Below are 7,591 nucleotides of genomic sequence, written 5' to 3' on the forward strand. Positions count from 1 at the left end.
AAATTTTGGGACACAGTAAAAATGAAAATAATTCTGCTAAGAGGTTAAAGCACAGATCTGTCGGAAAAATCAAGATTGCATAGTCCTCTAATTGATCTCGGGTTACAATCAGCATCTCGAGAAAAGGCTTTTACCTAATGGAAAATAACCGTCCAGAACGATCCTAATTTGTTACTAGATAACATTTCAGTTATAATTAGAAGGTCTGTTACCAAAATTATATTACAGAATATAGAATATGTCAGGTGGGCCAGGTATACATATAGGGGAATTCCAAAAACCTAGACCCAGACCAAAATAAGTATGTTTACTTCTTTAACAATGATCCCAATATTAACCGCATACCCATCGGAAGCTTTTGGGCTATGCATTAGTTCTTAACATAATAGTAAAATCAATGATTTAGGTCAGGATGGAAAATGAATTTGATTTCGGACAAGGTTAGATCCAGCATACAATGTTACATTACAACAGCATATAATGAAATAAAATATTAAAAATATCTAATAAACAATGCAATTAAATATACCTAACAATTCTCTCAAATGAACACATCCAAAATTGATTCCCATAAGGCTGATGTTAACATATGTGTCACGTTGTGTGAGAAAATTTGTTAACAATTCCTGCTCATGTTTATAATGTCTTCTGATAGAATTTGTAATTCACAGTACTTTGGTTAATGTCAATACGTGTTATATTGTCACGGAATTGTATAAATCCCTTTATTTATTAAATACATGTACTCGGGTTTCGTTTTTATGTGTACAACTATGCCCGAGGGTGATTAATGTATATTGTACAATATCTCGAAACAGCGAGTTTGGTTCATCCTATGCCGCACGTGCGAAGTGCTTTCGATGGGAAAAACCGAATACTTTCAGCGCACAGACAATGTATGGCTGCATCGTCTGTGTTTACAAATGCCCCAACGTAAGACTAAATCTTTACATGACGGAACATCTTTTCAGTGAGCAGTCTACTAAAAGATTTCACATCTTCATCTGTAGAGGTATGTGAGTTATTTGTTAATTTCTTATGTATATTATAAGTTATAACTATTGTACTAAAACGTTTATTTTTATTTATTTTCTATGTAGCTTCAGATTACGTAATATAATGCAAATATTTTCTATTATTGTTTGTGACTTAGCAAGAGATTTATGTTAGCAATAAAGTTGAATTTTATTAAGAAACGTTTAGTACCCTAGGATTCTTATTGCACACAAGTAAATTCCCTTTTGAACCTGTTTATTGCTTTATAATTATTGTGCCGATAACGTAATCTGTATAGCTTACCGTATATAACGTCATTACGTTTTATCTTATATGCCCCTGTTATGCATAGTACCCGGTGTTAGATTATTTTCAGCTGATCGGTGTCGACCTGGTACCAGCTGTAGAGCTAACCTTAGAAGTTGACCATAGCATCTGTAAAGCTGAACCATAGCAGCCGTAGAACTGAATGAACAGAGTTGCTGGTCCCGTAGCAGGTGATCGGGCGTTGCTGACCGAACTGGTGGGCGTTGATTGCTTGATTGACCAAGGAACTGAATGTTGGTCGGCGATTACCTAGAACAACTGACTGCTCGATTGACCAGTGTGACTGGTAGCCAAGTGTGCTGGTGACGGAGTGTGTAACTCCATACATTTAAACTTTTAGCCTTGGGCTAAAGTTGGGTTTTATAATGCCAGTGTTTTTGGGATTGTAAAGATATTTTGTATATACGTCCCTTTGTTTTCATCATTTTACTGTTGGAATAAAATACCTCACTTTTTCACTATTTGAGTGAATACATTGTACTATAGGAGTAAAGTACCACAGGTTTCACTGAGTAAAACATTCTTTTCGTAGTGTGAAATTACTGCGAATCATTCACCTTTGTCCTTGTACTATGTAAGGTGTTTTATTTGTATTTTTATTTTTTGCATTATTAGGTTTGTGCGGATTATGTTAATTTGTCCAATATTTGTTTCTTATACACGCACGTATTAATCATAATTATTTTCTCACTCGAGTCATTCATCCTTAAAAATTGCCTTTGTATCACCATCAAAAGTGTTATGTTATAAATCCGAAATCCAACCCGGTTATCTTGTTACAAATGGTGTAAGAATGGGGATTATCGCGGATATAACGGAGCACCAGACTTATTGTTTTATTATTCTTGTATGATCTTTTGTGTGCTTTAGACGTTCTAGACAAGACAGCGAGGTTAAGTAGACAAAATAACATTATTTTTGTACATATTTAATGTTGTTGTTGCCTTTCCAGCAGGAAAATACAGTTCGTTGAAATTATAATAATTACCCCTTTTGGCATAATAGTGCACTTTAGGTTATTCATATCATTTTTGAAATGTCACCAATAAAAGAAATTGTGGAAATGGGGAAACAGTTTGACTACGAGGAGAGTCTCTTAGGAACTTTGTTCGTGAAGAACAGGCTGCGGAAAGGGATAAGAGGTTATAGGAGACGGAAAATGAAAAGGAGAAACTAGATATGGAAAGGGAAGACGAAAGAAAAATAGCTTTTTTAAAGGAGAGGATAGATTTAGAAAAACAGGCCTAAAAGGAAAGGATAGGATGGGAAAGGGAAAAGGGAGAGCGAAAAGGTAGAACTGCTTCAAGTAGTAGAGGATAGGAAGTTCGAAAGGGAAAAACAAGTGAGGATAGAAGATTTGGAGAAATAGGGAGAGGGAGTATCAAAGAGATTCTGAGCTATTGCAAACTAAAAGGGAGGGGTTACATGATTCTAAACAGAGGTCCGAAATTGCCCCCATTTAAAGACGACAAAGATAACAGTCATCTAAACCGGTTCGAAAGGTACGCCACTGTACAAAAATGGATTTTTCGCTTTATCTTAGCGCGTTATTGAAGGGTAATACATTAGACGTGTATTCGCTTTTAACCACGGCCGATTTGCTAAATTACCTCGCTTTGAAAGAAGTACTCTTGAAGAAATACGAGCTAACCGAGCAAGGTTTTTGCAAGACGTTTAAGTATAGCAAACGCGAGAGAGTAGAGAGGCGAGGCATTCACCCAGTTTGTCAGTAGGACGTGCAATTACTTGCAGAGATGGGTGGAATGTGGTAAAGTCGTCAAGACATTTTAGGGTCTTATCGATTTCTTGCTTCGGAACCAACTATTGACAACTTACCAGCTGTAGAGCTAACCATAGAAATTGTACTTAGCAGCTGTAAAGCTGAACCATTGCAGCCGTAGAACTGAATGAGCAGTGTTGCTGGTCGAGTAGCGGGTGATCAGGCGTTGATGACCGAATTGGTGGGCGTTGATTAGTCGATTAACCAAGGAATTGAATGGTGGTCGGTGTCTAACTAAAATGATGACCGCTTGATTGACCAGTGTGTCTGGTGGGCAAGTGTAATAGTGATGGGAGTGTTTTGCGTTACTCCATGCATGTAATCATTTAGCCGTGGGCTACTTATGGGATTCGTAATACCCATTGTTTGGGATTATAACGATATTTTGTATGTTATATGTCTCTTGTTTTTATCTTTTTTACTATTTGAGTAAAATACCTCATTTGCCACTATTTGAGTGAATTTAATTTTATTGAGTAAAACACATCATTCTTTCCGTCGAGTGAATTTATTGTGAATCACTCATCTTTGTCCTTGTACTGTGTAAGGTCATTTATTGTATTTTCCTTTTTTTGCAATATTAGGTTCGTGCGGATTACTTTAATTTGTCCAATTGTCCAATTTGCCCGGTTATCGTGTTACCTATATAATATTACGACTTTAGACCGATTTTGAAACAGAAAAAAACCTGTCTGTGAATTAGCCATTGCAATTCGCGATTACTCCCTTTGAAGGTCTTGCCGCGGGGCGAACAACTTTAGTTGCAATTAGCAGTGATGTCACCGGTCGGCTTAGGCTTAGAGGCCGGAAACCCGACATTGTAACACCTCAGTGAATATAAAATTCCTCATCTTGCTTTTTTGTCTTTGCGGACATTCTGAAGACCAATGTCTTTTCTTCTAACAGATAACAAGTATCTTGACTTCTATCTCGAAAGGAGGAGTAGTCCGCCGGCTTGTTTGAAGTACAATGCCGCCTAATCAAGAAGGATATAGTTCAAAAGACGCAAAGGTAATTATTGCTGGATTACCAGTACTTACCATATTACGGTAATTTTGTTTCTTCCTGCACTTTTTTCACATTTTTCATATATTTTTTTTTTGTATGCATTTTTCCTCAAACTTGTATTTTTCAAATTTACTTGATTTGTCAGTTTGTCAGTTGACAAATTAGAATCTAGTGATAGTGCATTTACGTTGATAGTAGAATCTGGGAATTCTCTCATCGTGATTTGCAAGTTAGTTGTTAGCATAGTAGTGTGAGACCATACTTGTACACACAAATACAGTGAACACTACTCAGTCTAAATAGAAGTACCAACTGAGGGTATTAGGCCTAACCAGCCTTGTGGAACGAAGCTACAAAATTACTTCGCTACCAGATTAGAGGGTAGTGATGGAGGTCAAAGACTTGTGGCATACCACCACCCGGGATGCCAAACAATTGATTTTGGGGATGTCACAAATTGCCCCAAGCAATCAGAAATACTGATGGCCTTAACAACCTTAGGAGCTCCAATAGAGGAAATATATGGGATACAAAATGCAGGGGGAAATAAATACGTCTTGTACCCCAAAAAAGTATGATACCCCTGTAATCAAAGACGCAGAAATTGAAGTGATAGGGATAAAAGCCAAAGTAGACAGAACAGAACCAATTAAAAGGGAAGTAGAGCCTAAGGTGGTTGATGTGACTGTCACCGGCTTGCCCCTTGTGATAGATACAAAGGACATTGTTACAAAAAAAGAACACAAACTAAACACCAAAGTCAGAGCGCATAGAATGGCTACAGTTTGGAGGGTTAGAGAAATAAAATCCGGGGTCAGAGTTATAACTGTTTTGAAAGAGGACGCAAAGAAGATATCCACTTTTCTGTGATGGGTTTCCTCTTACGCACATGGTATAGAGGATGTGAAAATGATAGAATTTGCCCAAGGTGTAAACAAATGGGGCATCAACCAAAAAAATTATAAAAAAATCCAGTAGTGGCCGCTACTTATGCCAGTAAAGTAGCCAACATAGGACAGACTGCAGATCAAGAAATCCTTAGAACAGATCGAAACCTACAAACTCAAGTAGTTCAATTGATTGATCAAGTGCCTCAATGGTTGAAACTAACAGGTCAAGTATAAACCTAACGGAGATCAAAGGGGATGAGTATTCTCAAAATGAGCCAGGGTGGAGGGACTACCTTAGTCCGAATAAGACTGGGAGTGCCCCAACGCCAATAAGACGAGGGCAAATTGCCCTAAGGAACATGTTTAAAATCCTGCGGGAAGAAAGCTCAATAGATCCAAGTTGATAATGAGCAAGAATCAGGAACTAGGCCACTGTCAGATACTCCATTAACCTCAACACCTATGTTTAAAAAAAGGAAGAAAAATAGATCCAAATCAAGTTCATCACAGGGAAGTGAGGACACGAAAGTGGAGTTTGATACTCCACAAACAGCGCACGACAAAAATGTGGCAAATATGCTACAAAACAAAAGACAAGAAAAAGACGAAGAGAGCGAAGACAAACATACAAACGAGGAAGAAGAAACGGACGAGAGCGACGAAGATGATGGAATGGAAACGGAAACAGGACCGGAGACAAACAGTGGAAACGACGATGATATGGAGAAAATAGACTCAGACAAGACGGACACAAATGAAACAAATGAAAATAATACAAATGAAGAAACGGGAGTGGTCCAGTGCCCCAAAAATCACTAAATAAATACACTTTAAAAGATAAATAAAGAATAAAATAGAACCTACTAATAAAGTAAAAATGCGGCGACCTGGTGGAGAGAGAAAAAAAAATAAAGGGAAAAAGCTTCCGTATAATCTCAACAAATTTAAATGGAGCAAGCAGGGAAAATATTAGTAAACTAAAAAATGTAGGGAATTATGATGTACTATTTGTACAAGAAACACACAACTAATTTACAAAATAATTGGCAACTTTCTGTGAAGAAGAACTTGATGGAGTGTTAATCCTTAGTGATTATAAAGGGGAAGACAAAAGAGGAGTAGCTACCTTAATTAAAAATAAAAAAGGGAATAAGATATATATATATATATATATATATATATATATATATATATATATATATATATATATATATATATATATATATATATATATATATATATATATATATATATATATATATATATATATATATATATAATGCCGGCAAACAAATACAAGAAACAAAGTTTTATAGATAACCTGTTTAAGTACCTGAAGAAATTCTCAGTCGAAGGCATTGTTTGTTTTTTTTTGTTTTTTTTTTTTTGGGGGGGGGGGGACTTCAACTGGGTGGGGGATGAAATTGATCGGGTAGGTAAACTAACAACTACTGACTAGATTTAAACCGGCAATGGAACACTTTTTCAGCAAACAGAAATTAGTAGGTGTGTACAGAAGACCTAATATAATAAAAAGGGAATATACCTTTGAGTATAAAGGAGATAAAGGTAGTAGACTGTACAAGTTTTATTGCCCTAACTTTGATAATAAAGTACATGTAAAAGCAGGAATCAAAAACATAAGTGTCTGATCACAAATTAATTTATCGAGAAATAATTAAAAAAGAGAAACATAAATGGGGAAAAGGGTTGTGGAAAATGAACAACAAAATTTTAGAAGAAGAATTTGTAGAGGAAATAAAAGCAATTATAAAAGACTTACCAATAAAGGAAATAGGGATATTATTAATGAGTGGGACACTTTAAAAAATATTTTTAAAAAGAAAGCTATCAGCTACTCGTCTATAAGGAGAGAAAAGCAAACACTGGAGAAAGAATCTATAAAAAGAAGGCTAGAGAATAATCTAACTGAAGGTGAAAAACAAAAACTAATGATGGACTAAACATAATCCTAAATGAGGAAAAGAATGGCAGAGAAACTAGAGCGGGAAAATTTACAAAAATATACAAAAAAGGCAGAAGGGCTATATAAAAGAATTAAGGAGAGGAGGGGAAAAACGTGTAGAAAATTTTAGGGATGGGGAGAGAACAATATCGGGAAAAACAGAAATTTTAGATTACATCAGGAAATTATAGAGTAACCTGTACAAATCACAAGAAATCGAAGAAGATATTATAGACAATTATTTAGACGGAATACCATGTGAGATGATATCGCAAGAACATAAACTCCTATGTGATGATTTCATCTCCACACAAGAAATTAAACAGACTATAAACCAGCTATCTAAGAAGAAATCCCCAGGTGGAGAAGGACTCACTGCGGAATTCTATCAAAAATTCGAAAGTGAGTTGTCGTCCATTCTATAATAGTTATATAATAACATGCTCTTACGAAATCAAACAATGACTAAATCAATGAGGGAGGGAATCATTACATTAGTATACAAAGGGAAGGGGGAGAGGCGGGATTTAAAAAATTGGAGGCCCATCTCCTCCTAAATATAGATTATAAAATGTTAAGTAAAGTTCTAGCTAATAGAGTTAAAAATGGAGTGGGTAAAATAAT

The sequence above is a fragment of the Sinohyriopsis cumingii genome, chromosome 1 (assembly GCF_028554795.1).
Source record: "Sinohyriopsis cumingii isolate HCF-2022 chromosome 1, ASM2855479v2, whole genome shotgun sequence".
Classification (NCBI taxonomy): Eukaryota; Metazoa; Mollusca; class Bivalvia; order Unionida; family Unionidae; genus Sinohyriopsis; species Sinohyriopsis cumingii.